This window comes from Eriocheir sinensis, chromosome 22, assembly GCF_024679095.1.
Source record: "Eriocheir sinensis breed Jianghai 21 chromosome 22, ASM2467909v1, whole genome shotgun sequence".
In the NCBI taxonomy this organism is placed as follows: Eukaryota; Metazoa; Arthropoda; class Malacostraca; order Decapoda; family Varunidae; genus Eriocheir; species Eriocheir sinensis.
The window spans coordinates 17579608-17596079 of NC_066530.1; the positions used below are offsets into that span (position 1 = coordinate 17579608).

Consider the following 16472-nt stretch of genomic DNA (forward strand, 5'->3'; position numbering starts at 1 on the left):
CATCCATTTATTGCTTCATTTTCCTATATCTTTTCCTCTTCTCCTCCTTCATATTTTCACCTTTTATATTTGTATTTTGTATCAGTATTTTGTTTACTCTTTACTGTTAAATTTTCGTTTGATTCTTAAAATGATCAGACAGTTTTTGTCTCAATATCGCTTTCTTTTTATATGAATGCCTTGGCTTGTTAGTTCTTCCATGTTGACCCCTCTCTCTCTCTCTCTCTCTCTCTCTCTCTCTCTCTCTCTCTCTCTCTCTCTCTCTCTCTCTCTCTCTCTCTCTCTCTCTCTCTCTCTCTCTCTCTCTCTCTCTCTCTCTCTCTCTCTCTCTCTCTCTCTCTCTCTCTCTCTCTCTCTCATCCGTCTTTCCTTCCTTCCTTTTACACTTTTCTCTATTTCCATACCTTTGTTTTTTATTCCTCGTGTTTGTTGTCATCCTTTCATGCGAACACCAAGCCATCAGTCTATATATATAACAACATTCATACATTCGTCCATTCTTTTCCCTCACCACCACCACTACCACCACCACCACCACCGTCACACACTAATGGGTCTGCAAGCACAAAGTCGAGAGGTGGCGTGTCCTTTCTTACCTGTAGGGATCAAAGGTACCATACTTCTAATTACGGAGCTCCTCACCTGCTCGAGCTGACACACCTGTTTTAAGAGTGTTGTCAAGGCGGGAGACGCAGGTGAGGCGTTGGCTAATCAAGAGAGTTAATGAGCAACTTCTTTGATCACCTGTACCGCGGTCTTTACAGGTGACGCAGTAATGTAACAAAGGATTTATCGCTTACGGATCTCCCTTGCCCTCCTTTGCCTTCCCTCTCTTTGTGTACTGCATGAAAGGTTCTCTCCACGCTTGGCAGTCAGGGTCATGCACTGTCTCCCTCTCTCCCTCCCTCTCTTCCTTCCTCCCGTTGCCTCCTCGCGACCCTCTCAGGCGAATCAGTGCTTCCTTCCTTCCCTCAAGCTGGGCAGTTTTGTGGGTGTTCCTTCCTCTTGTTTGCCCTCTTGTTTATCCCTCAGTCTTCCTCTCTCTTCTTGCCGTTTGAGACTACCTCCTTCATCCTTGTGTCTTCAGTTGTGGTTCTTCAAAATCATCACGTCTAACCTTCCTTCCCTCAAGCCTGGCAGTTTTGTGGGTGTTCCTTCCTCTTGTTTGCCCTCTTGTTTATCCCTCAGTCTTCCTCTCTTCTCTTGCCCCTTGAGACACCTCCTTCATCTTTGTATCTTTGATTGTTGTTCTTCAAAATCATCACATCTTACCTTCCTTCCCTCAAGCCTGGCAGTTTTGTGGGTGTTCCTTCCTCTTGTTTGCCCTCTTGTTTATCCCGCAGTCTTCCTCTCTCCTCTTGCCCCTTGAGACTACCTCCTTCATCTTTGTGTCTTTAATTGTTGTTCTTCAAAATCATCACGTCTGCCCCTCCTTCCCTCAAGATTCGCAGTTCCTTTCTCGTGTTTATGCCTTCGTTTGTCCCTCACGCTTCCTCACTCCTCTCGCCGCATGAAACAACCTTATCTACCTTTGTGTCTTCGTTAGTAGTTCTTCAAGATCATCACACGAAATCAGTCTTGGCATGAGTATATCTTACCTTCACTCCTATTATTCTTTTCCTATTGGTCCCTTGCATCTTTTGACGATCTTATGCTTCAGTGAGATATCTGATTACATATATATCCTACCCCTCCCCTAAGACATTGGTGTAGCTTTTCATAAGAAGCAAATACATAACAGCATTTGTGTACATCTAGTTATCACCTTGATGGATAATTTTTTTCGTGGAATGGTTAATGCATCTGTCTGTGTAGCCAGTGTAATACGGTGGTGATTGTCTCTGGGTTGGTGGTATGAATATTCTCAGTAGTTCCTTAACTCAAAATTTCAATTGGAAACCTCATATCTCGTGTCTCTGGGTTGGTGGTATGAATATTCTCAGTAGTTCCTTAACTCAAAATTTAAATTGGAAACTTCATATCTCGTTTCTGCCTATCAGCATCTTCGAAGTTAGACGTTTTATATAGTCTCCAACGTTTTTTTCCCTCCCAAATGGTGAAGGCCTTGTTCACTTTTGTATGAAGTATGCATCTTGTAATTTTTGAGGCACCCACCTGCATAGAGTAGTTCAGCTCCTTCCTCTTTATCTTCATTATTCTTATTTTTGTTATAACTTCGCCATTACCATTAACATTATCATAACCAGTTTCTCTTCTTCCTTTTTTCATTTTCCTTGAGTTGTCATCATCACAGATATCTACATCATCATCACCCCCCTTGTTTCCTTCTTCCTACTATAATCATGCTAATAATGATGATGATAATAATAATAATAATAATAATAATAATAATAATAATAATAATAATAATAATAATAATAATAATAAAATGATAATTACTGTTTTTACTACTACTATTACTACTACTACTACTACTACTACTACTACTACTACTACTACTACTTTTCTTTTATCACTAGTGCTATATATTATTTTTGTATTCGTGGTAATATCGCTCTTATTTTATTTTCTATCCTTCTTCACATTATCATTATTATAGTCATTATTATCTATATCAATATCATCTTCCTTCTTCCCTCTCGTCATCTTCAGCAGGAACAGAATAATACTAGTTTAAATCATCACAGTTACCATCATCATCATCATCATGGTCATCATTGTCATCATTGTCACTATGTCATCATCACCAGCGTCATCATTGTCATCATTATCATAACCAGATACTTTTCCTCTTTTCATCCTTGTTAAGTTATCATCGTCATCATCTTCATCATCATCATCGTCATCATCATCATCATCATCATAATCATCATCATCACTTAAATTCCTTACTGCACTTTCCTTCTCTTCGTCATCGTCATCTCCCTCCTTCCCACCCCTTATCCCTTTCCTTCTCCTCCTCTTCCTCCTCCTCCTCCTCCTCCCCATCACCATCATCACCATCATCATCATCATCATCATCCCACTTTCATTCCCAAGTATACATTTCTTTCTCCTCGCTATCCTCGTCTCCCTCCTTCCCACCCCTTACCCCTTTCTTCCTCCTCCTCCTCCTCGTGTGCCTCCTCACTGGATGGCCGCACACCAAGATATCGGCCATTTTGTTGCCTCCAGCCACACCGACTTAGCATTCCATTACGGCAGCAGGCCTTTCCTCCCTTTCCTCCCTCCCTCCTTTCCTCCCTGCCCGCCTCCTCGCGTCCCTTCCTCCCTCCCTTCTGCCTACCGCCCGACCGCTTGCACCTCTTCTCCGACGCTCGCTCTCTCTCGCTCACTCCTTCTCTCTCTCTCTCTCTCTCTCTCTCTCTCTCTCTCTCTCTCTCTCATCACGTTATATGCCTCTCTGGCTGTCTATCTTTGTCTCCTGTCTATCTTCTGTCTGTCTGTCTGTCTTTCTGTCTCTTTGTCCTTGTCTATCTGTCTGTCTGTCAAGCGTGTGTTTATGTGTCCATCTGTCTGTCTGTCCGTCTGTGTGTGTGTGGTGGTTCTCTCTCTCTCTCTCTCTCTCTCTCTCTCTCTCTCTCTCTCTCTCTCTCTCTCTCTCTCTCTCTCTCTCTCTCTCTCTCTCTCTCTCTCTCTCTCTCTCTCTCTCTCTCTCTCTCTCTCTCTCTCTCTCTCTCTCGTTTAATATTTCGTGGTGTTTTATCATATACTCCTCTAAACACACACACACACACACACACACACACACACACACACACACACACACACACACACCTTTCTTTCTTCCCCACGCACCTATCCATTAATCCTCCGCTTGTGTGTGTGTGTGTGTGTGTGTGTGTGTGTGTGTGTGTGTGTATATTACGTGGCCTCTGTTGTCGCTGGGATTTAGAACCGTGATTTAATACAACAATAAACTCCTTAAAAATGCTGCTGCTGGGACGGCGAATAAGCGTTAAGTCTGGCATGAAATTCAGCATCATGAAGCACGGTCTTGGGAGTTTTGTTTACACTATCTCGTCACTCCTGGTGGCGAAGGTGGCGGTGGCGGCGGCGGCGCGAGGGAGGAGGCGTGTCCTCCAGCCTTGGTGACAGAGGCGAGGGGGGCGGCACTAGAGAGGAAGGAAAAGAGTGAGGAGCAGCGTGGGAGAGCGAGAGCGGCCGAGAGAGCAAGGGAAAGAGAGAAGCCTAGACCGCTAGTGCCCGCCCCCGACACGAAGAGAGGGAGCACCGGCCGAGAGAGAGAGAGGGAGAGTGGGTGGAGAGATGACGGAAGCTGGGGATGACCATCTCTCTCTCTCTCTCTCTCTCTCTCTCTCTCTCTCTCTCTCTCTCTCTCTTGCTCTCGTTCTCGCTCTCTAACCCCCTACTTCCTCCTCCGTCGGCCGTCTCTCTCTCTCCCTCTCCCCCCCCCCATCGCCTTCCCTCCCTCTCTCAGCCTCTCTCTCTTTCTCCCTCCCTCTCTTCGCCCCCCCCGCGGCTCCCTCTCTCAGGCCGCAACAAGATGGCCGGCCAGTAGACGCAACGGGAGGGTATTAGGCCAGCACATACACACGCACAGACGCACACACACACATACACGCGCCTCCCTCCTCCTGCTCCTCCTCCCCCATTGCCTCTCTTTATAATCCCCATCTGACCATCCGCCTACCCCTATACCCTCCTGCCTTTCCCTCCTCCCCTCAGTGGCTACCTTTGTATCCGCCGTCCCTACCCCCGCACCCCTCTCCCATTTTCTCTCGTCTACCTGAACGGCCTCTACCTGGTGCTCCCTTGCCCCCGCCCCTCACTTACCTGGGCGACGGCTTACCTGTCCTCGCCGCCGCTGCTGCCTCCGACTTGTCTCTTTATTTTGTAGACCGCTGTTGTGTTTCTCTGCATCTGGTGGGGAACGTTTTATGGGTTGGTTTGTTCTTTGGGATTGTCACCTTCTTCGCCGTCTCGAGTTTACTGTCTTGTGGCTCTTCTGTTTACTCTCATATTCACTCTTACCTGTCCGATTTTGTTTGGGTTTGCACCGTTCCCTTTTGCGTTCAACTTTCCTGGAAGTCTTGCACCTTGATATCTCTTCTCATGCATTCAGTTCACAGTAGTTTCTCCCCTTTCCTCACACCCCCATACACCCTTACATCCCCGTACATATCCCTCTAACACCCCCATATCATCTAATCTTCTGTGGTCGTGGCATGTGGCTTGATTTTTATATATTGCACATGTTTAAGGTGTGCCTGATAGATGCTTTAGACGGCTTTGTATTTGTGATAGGTGTGTTTGTTTTCTTGGAGTAGTTTGTGTGGATTAGCTTTATGTAAAAAAAATATTAATTCATTTTCTACTTATTGTCTTCTGTTTATTTTTTCTCCTTATTCTTTTTTTTTACTTTTTGGTTTTATTTTTATTTTCCTCGTTCTTGTTTTTTTATCATGCTCTTGTTTTTTTGTCTTTTTTTGTTTTCTTGTTTCATATTCTTGTTTTTCTTTTTCTTGTTCTTCATTTTCTTATTCTTTTCCATTTTTGTTATCTTTTTAATTTTTTGTTTTATGATTCTTTTTCTTCTTTTTTTTTTTTTTGTTTTCTTGTTTCATATTCTTGTTTTTCTTTTTCTTGTTCTTCATGGTCTTGTTCTTTTCCGTTTTTATTTTATTTTTCCTCTTTTGTTTTATGATTATTTTTTCATGTTCTTATCTTTTGTTCCTGTCATTCTTTTTTCTTGTTCTAGTTCTTATTCCTGCTCTCGTTCCTGTTCTCCTTGTTCCTCTTCCTCTTCCTCTTCATTTAGTTTTCTTCATCTTGTTCTTCAATCTCTTTCTTCTCCTTTTCTTCAGTTTACCGTCTTGTCTTTTTTATTCACTCTTAAATTCACACTTACCTGCACACTTCTTCTGCTTCTCCTGTTCATCTTTTTCTCGTCTTGCTGCTAAATAAATTCTCACGCTTCTTCGAGACCCTCAGGCCCAGAGGCAACACAGCGATAAACCTGACGGGCGCTTCGACAGTATATCTTTATAATTTAGTTTTATTTCCAACGTTCAAAGAAAATACTTGGCTTTCTGGTACGAGCATATTACTAATTAATTAGGTATTATTATTTCATTATCAAACTGCATACAATTTTTTGCTCTTCTTATAATGTCGGCGTTCGTTCGTCTCCCTGAGCAGATATTTAAGGGCTTAGGGATTTTTTTTTATATATATTTTAAGAAGATATAAATTACGTAATAAATCAGTCTGTCTATTTCTTCTTCTCTCAGCTTTCTAGTACTGCCACCTTTCATCCTTCTCTCAGAACAATTATCATTTGCTCAGTGATTGTATTTTCAAGAAGAACGTAAATTAAAAAAAAAATATTCTACCATTTCTGTTTATTTTTTTATTTGTTTTTAGCTTTATTTTGCCTTCATTTTTTTTCCTTTCTGAACCAACCTCTGACTCATTTCCAAGTTCGGTTCTCTTTGACATCTATCCTCAGGCTTATCTATCAACATAACACTATCTCATACCCAGGTTCTGTTCAGTTAAAAAAATAAACCCAAGAATATTCAACACAGCATGCTTCATTTAGTCACACAGCATACCCATCCCTACCCCACACAGCATGCCCATCCTTACCGCACACAGCATACCCATCCCTACCCCACACAGCATGCCCATCCCTACCCCACACAGCATGCCCATCCCTACCCCACACAGCATGCCCATCCTTACCCCACACAGCATGCCCATCCCTACCCCACACAGCATGCCCATCCCTACCCCACACAGCATACCCATCTCTACCTCACATACAACATTCCCCAACCGACCTTCACACACAACATTTCCCATTCATACAACAACATATCCAGATTCTCTAACACACACCATATGCCCAGATCTACCCCTCATACAACATGCCCTAACATACTACCACACACACTGCTTCTCTCATCTATACTACAACATGCCCTGCTTCCATAACAAACCACATGCCCAGTTCTACCCACATACAACATGCCCCGACGTGACCCCACACATATCTCCAAATTATATTGCTACATACCCTACTCTCCTAAGACACACCGCATGTTCAGCCATACCCACATAGAACATGCCCCAACTTACCTGCAAACCCAACATTTTTCATACCTAAAACATGCCCTACTCGCTTATCACACATCTCATGCCCCGCCCCTACCCACATACATGCCTCAACCACCCCAAAACAACATACCCCAGTCCTTTCCCACACATTGCAGCCCCCAAGTGGCTTTCAACACATTATTTCCCAACCTTCGCCTCAGAGAACTTACTTGCATTTCCTCACGTCCTTCAGGGCACTTAGATATATACCCAGGCCCCTTACAAGATGCCGAAGTGCAGTCTTGGAGTTCTTTAGTAAGGGAGAATCATTAGGACATATTGTATTGGTGTCTCTTGGTGTATCACGATAAAGTAGGTGTTTTATTAACCCTTTATTCATCGCTTGTTCTGTTTTCTTTACTGTGACCAAAAATCTATATATGCGTTTGTTTAAAAAGGGGAGAAGGATACATTATTCAAGCAGTTGTGTATCTTGATGTAGCAACGAGAAGGTGTAGTTTTGTTGTATCCCTTTATATATCACCTGTTCAGTCTTCTTTACCGTAATCAAGAGTCTGTATATCCTAGATGAAGAGAGAGGAAAGAGAAGTAAAATAAGGGAGAGAGCGAGAAGGAAGGAAATCGGACTGGGTACATTATAAAGAAAAAAAGAGCATAAAGGAGAAATACGAAAAAAAGCGAGAGAGGAAAAGAAGCATGAGTCGAAGGCTAGATAAAAAGAGAGAATGTGTTTATTAGGAAGGGAAGGAGAAAAGACCTTTGGAACGTATTGCTTCGGTGTCTCTATGATGTCCCAATTTGCTGCAGGAGTTTATTTACACCCCTCTGTATATCACTGTCTCCTTTACTGTAAACAAAATAATCTATATATGCGTTTATTGAAAAGGGAAGAAGGGAGCACTACCATTATTTAGGCATTGGTGTTTCGATGTAGGAAGGAGTTGGAGGCGTTGTTTTATTCATTCATTTTTCACTTGTTTGTATCTTTTTCACTGTGGACAAAAATCTATATATGTGTTTATTGGGAATGGAAGAAAGGAACACCTCATTATTCAAGCATTGGTGTTTCGATGTAGCAAGAAGTTGGAGGCGTTGTTTATCCTTTCATTTTTCACTTGTTCTTATTTTCTTCACTGTAAACAAAAATCTATATATACGTTTATTCAAGCATTGGGGTCTCGATGTAGCAGGATCTGTAGGCGTTTTACTGACCCATTAAATATCACTCTCTCCGTCTTTTTTACTGTAAACAAAAATCTATGTACCCGTGTATGGAGAAGGGTCGTGCATTTACTTACATATTTCTCAGTGTTTGCTTGCGTGTGTGTGTTAATATTATCTAAACATCAAGTGGCTTCCCCGCTGCCTCGATCTCTGTTGGACTTCGTGTTGGGCCTCTGAAGTCCACGAGTCCACCGCCCGAAGCGTCTCTGTTACAGGCCTTGATGTTGTGTTGCCGCTGCCGTGAGTTCAGAGTCGGTCCGCGGGGTCATGTTGGATCAAGTGTTTGTTTAGTGTGTGGAGATGGTTTCATGATCACCTTCGCCATTTTCTTAAGTGCGGTTTTTCATATAAGACATCACAGGCAGTCTTGATATTTTTTTTCAATGGTTGCCTGAGCAGCCTCACGTGTTATTTAGTTTGTCTTGAATTGTTTGTAGTTATTGAAAGACATCACATACAGCCTTTATAAACTTTCTACTGTTTTATTAACAGCCTCAAATACAGTTAATTTTGCCTTAAATCGTTTGTGTTTTCTATGCAGGGAGGGGAGGTAGACCAATGGGTATAGTATATAAATAGATGCTCCCAGTACGCTGTTTTAATAAAGAAAATAAGAGACTCCAAATATATATTAAACGTCTTGATACTCTCTGTACGAGTTTATATAAGTTTTGAGAAGAATGCCTTAGAGGGAAGGCTGTTGTAGAGTTTAGCAGTGGTAAAGATAAAAAGTTCAGATACTGCTTAATTCCTCCAGGTGCACGCATGTTATATCATCATGAAATCATAGACTCTTTGGGTATTGTAGTTTCATGCTTTTCTGTGAGGGTCATGCAGAAACTGAAGAAAGAAATTTTAACATGAGGAAGAGAAGTTGCAGAGATGATAATAGAAAAAAAAGTAAAAACAAGAGAACATCAGCCAGACGAAAGAGAATGATAGAAAAAGAGGAAGAAAAAGAGACAATGAAAAAAAAGAATAAAAACAACACGAGAAAGATTTTTGGAGTAAAAAAAAAATTAATATAATCCCTTTACAGACCTCCCACTAACATCTAAGTGATCGTACACACATATTCCCTTACCATAAATTCATAGGTTAACACAAAAATGAACATATGAATTAACGAATCTCAACAGCACCAACACTCAAAAAACGAATATCCCTTCCCTCATGAAGCAAAAGTTACCTGTAGTTGTGGCTGAGTAGAGAAAGAGAGTGCCCTCGAATCAGTACACAAGACGTTCCGCTTTACGAGAGACCACATTGCCTTTACGTGAGAGGTCTTGGTACCAGGTTGTCCATTCCTTTCCCTTTCCTCGTGGCCTCCCTCCATGCACTCAGTCTCAGGTTAATTACTTCTAGGGCCCTGTACCTTCTCTCACGTGCAAGGTATATATCACAGGTAAAGATATCTTCTCCTCTCCTGATTGTTTATTTATGTATTTATGTATTGTCTTTGTTCTTTATCTGCCTATGTCTTTGTCTCCCTTTCCCTTACCCTACCTATCTCTTTGTCTCTCTCTCAGCCTCTCTCTTTGTCTCTCGCACACGGACATAGTCTCCATCTCTTCCTCTCCCTCATCCCCATCGTGAATTTAACATACGCCTCTTGTCCTCCCCTGCCTCCTGTGCGCCTCATATCAACGTTGCTCTCACCTGCACACCTTTATTACTCAGGTGAGACCCAAAGGTTATTATTTGTCTCATCATATTTCTATTTTCATATCTCTTTCTTCGGTCTAGGATATTTTCTCGTGATGGTGTCTTTCTTTTCCTCCTCCTCTTTTTCATTCGCTTTTTGATGTCTTAACAAGTAGTTTTATGATGCTGTTTTTCATATTATTTTCTTTGTCCTTTTTCTTTTCGTCTGTTCAAATAATTTTCTTCTGTCCAGCAATATTTTTCATGTTGGGTTTGTTATTATCACCGTCTTTTATCATTTCGCTTTTAAAATCGTTCTCTTCCGTCTGCAAATTGTTTTCGTAATGTTGTATTTCTTATTATCATCTCTGCCTGTTTTCCTTTTTCCACATTTTACATTCAGCTATTTCAGTTTCTTCGGTCTAGCAACCTTTCTCTTGATGCTATTAATAATTATTTTCACCTCTTTTTCTCTTCTTCATTATCCATTATCTTTATCTGTTATCTACGCCCCTTTTCCTCTAATCATATATATTAATCTTTATTTGTTTCTTCGCATCACGATAATTGTATGGTCCTTGATTCTCTTATGAGTACGATGTTTAATTTATTTTCTCTGCTTAATAAACTTCTTCCTCTGCATCCTGTCACTGAGAACCTATATTGACTTAACCTATCATTAGTTCCTTACCTTGATTCTCTCGCTCTTCGCTATAATTTCCAAGCTAATATATGTCTGTTATCTCCATGAACGTCACTGCGCAATACTCTGTTTTAAGATCCTGCTTCGAGAACATCCTTGGCAGTCTATTGATAGGACCCTTTGTGGAGATGACATCAGCACTTTTGTCTTAGATTCTCTCGTCATTCCTGTCTTCCTCTCCTGTTTTAATCTGCTTTCTCTGCCACGTCCCTGAGTAGATGCTTCAGCCACATGTGTTGTCTTCTTTCGTTTCTTCGTCTACTGCTTCTTCAGCGTTCCCAAATTTCATATAGGGAGGTTGTTTCTCCTTTGCCGTCTCCATTAATCCTATCATCCACGTCTTGTTCCTCCAATTCATTCGCTTTCAAGTTTCCTTTTAATCATTCTATCTATCTTCTCTTTGGCCTTCCTCTCTTCCCTCTTCTTGAAACCTCCATCTCCAACACTCCTGTCTATTTACGTTCCATGAGGTCATTTTACCCTCCTAGGACATCTTGAAATTGCCACATGTTTCCTATTTTCTCGTTACTTTATTTTTAGTCTTGTCTCTCCTATGTACTCCAAACGTGTTTCTGGGAATGCCTGCTTCAACCTTAACCTTTCCTGCGCCGCTCCTTTCTGCACAGTCGGCATCAAGGGACTCATTCATGGATACACTTTGCTGCATTCATCCCCGGCTCCCTTTTTAGTCATCAGGACTTTCATAGCTCGAGATGGTTCTGTTCGTTTCTCCACTCTTTTTATTCCGACTTCGCCAGAGCGTCTCCGGGTATGTTGTGTCTTCAGTTAGGGTGCCTGGAGATTGGAAACTCTTCATCTGCATAGCACTAGATACTGTTATGTGTTTCCCTGCTCTTCTCTTTTTCGTCTTATTTGAGAATCTGCTTTCTCTTGTGGGTTCCAGTTCCCAGATACCGAAAACTCTTCATCAATATCAATCTCCACCCGAAATTGACCTCTCTTTTGGCTATTCTTTACTTTTATCTTTTATAGGAGCGGCGAGTAGCGGGCTTTTTTTTGTACTCTTTTTATTGCCCTTGAGCCGTGTCCTCTGATGTAGAAAAAAAAAGGCTAATAAATTCATATATAAACAAATAATTATGTATACTTGAGAGAAAGGTGGTAAGATAATAACCAGACGACAAAGATGTGTAGATTTTAGATCATATCAGTTGGTTGTTGATCGTCTCCCAATACTACATCTCTTGCCTCCACCTTCTCTGTGGTCTTTCATCCTCTACTTGTATTTGTATCTCAAGGCGACGTTGTAGTAAGTGATGCCAGGATGATAAGTGATGTTTTAAGGCATAGTTTTGCATTGTTTTCCTTAAGCAATGATGATCAGACACTCTAATAGATGGTGCAGCGTTCAATGTTTGGGTGGCTGTGTCTTGCCGTCCTTCCCTGCATGAGGCGAGGTGGTGAGTCCGGTTTTGTAGGAATAACAAATCACGACTTGTGCCCAGCCGAGGGTTGGGGAGCAAAGATATACTGCGTTCTTTTTACCTTGTGAATTTAAGGGTGAATTTCAGAGTTGACATAAATATGTAACTATAAAGGATCGTCAGAGACAGTAAACTTTGCCCACGAAAAGCAAGTTGTCTTCAAGGCGTTCTTTCTGACATGACACCAAACACTGATATGTGTTCTTGTGTGATACATACATCTTTAAGGATATTTGGTAATAATTATTGAAAATTACACATTCTCGAAGATTTTCGTTGTTTTTTGTATAATACGTAGTTTTTTCAAGGATTAATTTGAGGAAGATGAATGGGTTCACCTTGTGAGACTATGGCATAGTTTCTTGTGCGTGAGAATGGTCGTGGCGGGAGTATGAGGCACACGAGCACGTGATAAGGAAACGTTATCATACCATTAGTTTTAGAGGCAACTTATAGGAGATGGCAGCACGTTGTGCAGCATAGAACGTGTATGGCGGCGCCGGAGCCTTTAAACCCGAAGCCAGGGCATAGATCACGAGCTTCCGAAAGATTACGGAGCGTCATCGCCGTCATAAGGTGCACGTCAGGGCAGCGGCGTTAATATTATAATGGCGGGGAAATGCGAGCCATTTCACTGACGGCTGAACTTCATTTTCCTCTTTATATATATATATATATATATATATATATATATATATATATATATATATATATATATATATATATATATATATATATATATATATATACATACATACAGACAGACAGACAGACAAACAGACATTAAATAAATACTGCACGAGAGAGAGAGTAAACCTACAAATAAATAAATGACTGCGCTTCTAGCTACTTTAACTTCTGACTTAATTCATTAAACTCTAAAGCCGTAAACTTTGAATATTAACGCAAGTATATTTGGCTAAGTATTTCGGTAATTAGGCTGCTAAGTTGAGCCCTCTTTGGAAGCTCTTAAGGCCGAGAGTATCCATGTTCACCGCAAGTCTTAAAATGCTCTGGAGTGTAGGAGTTACATGTTGAGATGGAAGCCTGATGCACCTGGCACACACCTGTTTCCTAAGCCCTCAGGTGAACCGCAACATTCTTCTCTTGCTTTTCCTCCTCCTCTTCCACTCTTCCCTTTCTCTTGACCATTCTTCCGTCTCCACTGTCAATCTCCTCACCAAGGATGTCATCAGGTATCTAGTAAGCCAAGGTTATATCCATTCTCTGTTTCATTCTCTATTCTTTCCTTTCTCTTTCCCTTCCTCCCGTCTCTACTGCCTCACTCTCCTCACCTAGTCATATATACTACAAGGATGTCAATAGTAACCTTTAGAAAACCAAGGTTATATCCAGTCTCTGCTTCATTCCCTGTTCTTTCCTTTCTCTTTCTCTTCCTCCCTTCTCCACTGTCTCACTCTTCCACCCAGGGATGGATGCTACAAATATTTTTAGTTACATCTGCAATAAAGCTAAGATTCTTCAAGTTCATTTCCTCATTTTCTGTTTTCTCTTTTTCTTTCCCTTCCTTCCTTCCATCCCTGTTGTCTCTCTCTCTCTCTCCCACACAATCATAGATAGTATACGGATGCCCAAATAAGTCTTTTGAAAGCTAAGACTCTCCAGTTCCTTTCCTTTCCCTCTGTTTTTCTCTTTATCTTTCCCTCCTTCCCTTCTCCAGCTCCTCGCTCTCCCCAGCCATTCATAGATACATTCATAAGAATGTCTAAATATATCTTCAGAAAGCTAAGATTCTTCCCGATATTTTCCTTTTCCTATGTTCTTCCTAGGGTTGTAAAACTCCTGTGAATTTTGAACTGGGAAACTTTCCATGGGAATTTTCGGGAACTTTAAGAATTTAAAAAAATGCACAAGTTTGCCTATAGCATCTTTAGGCTTCATATTTTTGTGTCTGAGGTTATTGTTGCCTCTTTAGACTTCCGTTTTAGGGGCTGTTAGTGAATGTCCCTAGCCCAGTGGTGGCGCTGGCAGGATTGTTTAAGTGACGTCCATTGAGGCACATGCCGCCCTCCGGTTAATCTAACTTAACCTAACAAGTCCCCAAACAGTCTACAGGTCTTGACTCAGAAAATTAATACATTCTTCCTAACTAATGTGACTTTCTTTACAACAAAGTGAGATCATTCTTTGTTGATTTATACTATAAGGTGCTGGCTGTCATGTGTTTGAAGATACCCTAAACTTAACCTATCCTAATCTAACAAAACCTAAACAGTTACTATAGGTCTAGACTCAGAAAATTCATATAAGCATCCTTACGAATGAGACTTTCTATACAACAAAGTGAGGTTATTCTTTGTTGATTTATACCATAAGTTGTTCGCTGTCATGTGTTTGAAGATACCCCAATCCTAACTTAATCTAACAAAATCACAATAAGTTATCATACGTCTTGACTCAGAAAAAATCATATATGCTTCCTTTCTGACTGAGTGAGGTCCTTATTTGTGATTTTGTGCCATAAGCTGTCGCCTATTATGGGTTTGAAGATGCCCTAAACTTAACCTAACCAAACCACAAAATGTTACCATTCGTCTTAACTCAGAGAATACATCTATTCATCCTTACTAATGAGACTTTCTATATAACACAGTGAAGGCTTTCTTTGTTAATTTATGCTATAGGTGACTTGATATCATGTGTTTGAAAGTTCCTTAAACTTAACTCAACCTATTGGAAATACAATTTTTGTTGCTTGAAACGTTTTAATTAATATTTATATTTGCCAAAATTGGTTTGTTTATTAATACAAATACACACGTGTGAAAAATTTAAAATTCCCAAGTTCCCGGTCCCTGAAAATTCCGGGAAACTGGTTTCTATTTTCCCGGAAACTTTCCCACCCCTTGCAACCCTAGTTCTTCCCTTTCTCATGCCCTACCTCACTTCTCCACTGCCTCACTCTCTCCACCCAAACATAGATACCATTAAGACATTTAATATTTTTCTCATAAAGCTAAGATTCCACACATTCTTTTTTTTCTCTATTTTCCCTTTCTCTTACCTTTCCTCCCTTCATTAATGCCTTGCTTTCCCCACCAAATATAGATACCATAAGGTTGTGTCTAAATGATTCATATGAAAGCTAAGATTCTTCCCCTTCTATTACTTGTCCTTTTTCTTCCCTCTCTCTTGGCCCTCCTTTAATTTTTGCCCCTTCCTTAATCCTCCACTGTGTCACTCTCCCTACCCAGCCGGAGATACCATAAGAATCTCTATTATTTACAGAAAGCTAAGAATCTTCCCGTTCTTTTCCCTTTCCTCTGTTCTTCGCTTTCTCGCGCCCTTCTTCCTTTCTCCAATGCCTCGCTTGCCCCAACAAAGACATATCATAAGGATGTCGAAGTGAGTCTTCAGAGACCTATAAAATTTTACCCGTTTATTTTCCTTTCCCTCTGTTCTTCCTTTTTTCTTGCCCTTTCTCTCCCCTCCACTAAGACAGATACAATGGATATCGAAATAATTCTTAAGAAGGGTAAGATTTTTCATGCTCATTTCCTTTTCCTGTGTTCTCTTCTCTCTTGTCCTTCCTCCCTTCTCCACTGCCTTGCTTTCCCCACCAAAGAAAGACACCAATGAGATATCTAAATGCTTCTCCAGAAAGCCAAAATTCCACTAGATAGCATCAGGGAAAGAAAGGAACCTGTCTTATAGCAACTCTTCCACTCCTACATTTAAGGGATATTCTAAGCAGGCAAACATGACTCACGCATCGCAATGTGCCCCACAGACTCAGAAGCAGCGTCTCCTCTTCGGGTTTCCGCCGTCGCCGCCGCCTCAGCCTCGCCCAGCACACTCCCTCCTCCTGATGCTGACGCCGAGCTCTCCTGGGACTTCTCGGATGGCGCTGCACTTCCTCCTCCTGACGCTGAAATGACTGTTGTACTTGGTGGTCTTACTGATGGAATTATGTTTATTATTTTTGAGTGTTACAATAGAAAGATATAGTTACTGGTTTTATTATCATTATTATTATTATTATTATTATTATTATTATTATTATTATTATTATTATTATTATTATTATTATTATTATTATTATTATTATTATTATTATTATTATTATTATTATTATTATTATTATTATTATTATTATTATTATTATTATTATTATTTTGAGGATTCTATTACTACTTTTATTATGCTTGTTCTTTTTCTTATTCTTATTCTTATTTCTCACTTTTTTTCCTCGACACAATAACACACACACACACACACACACACACACACACACACGCACAAACCACAAACCACAAACACACACCAACACCAACCCCTCCCCACACACCACCAGCACCAGCACCTCCACCACCGCCACCACCTCCACCCGTAATAGTAGAGCTCAGTCATCACGTCTATTATTGGGAATCACGTAATTGTTCTGATTGAAT

At 40.9% G+C, this 16472-nt stretch overlaps 1 long non-coding RNA gene across 1 annotated transcript in view; it reads left to right on the forward strand.

Moving 5' to 3' along the window:
* Window positions 1-16026, forward strand: part of LOC127002191 (uncharacterized) — a 123973-nt gene extending 107947 nt beyond the window's left edge. The window contains exon 3 of the long non-coding RNA XR_007755857.1: window positions 15812-16026. This is a non-coding gene — a long non-coding RNA (uncharacterized LOC127002191). The remainder of the gene's footprint in view (window positions 1-15811) is intronic.
* Window positions 16027-16472: the final 446 nt, after the last annotated feature.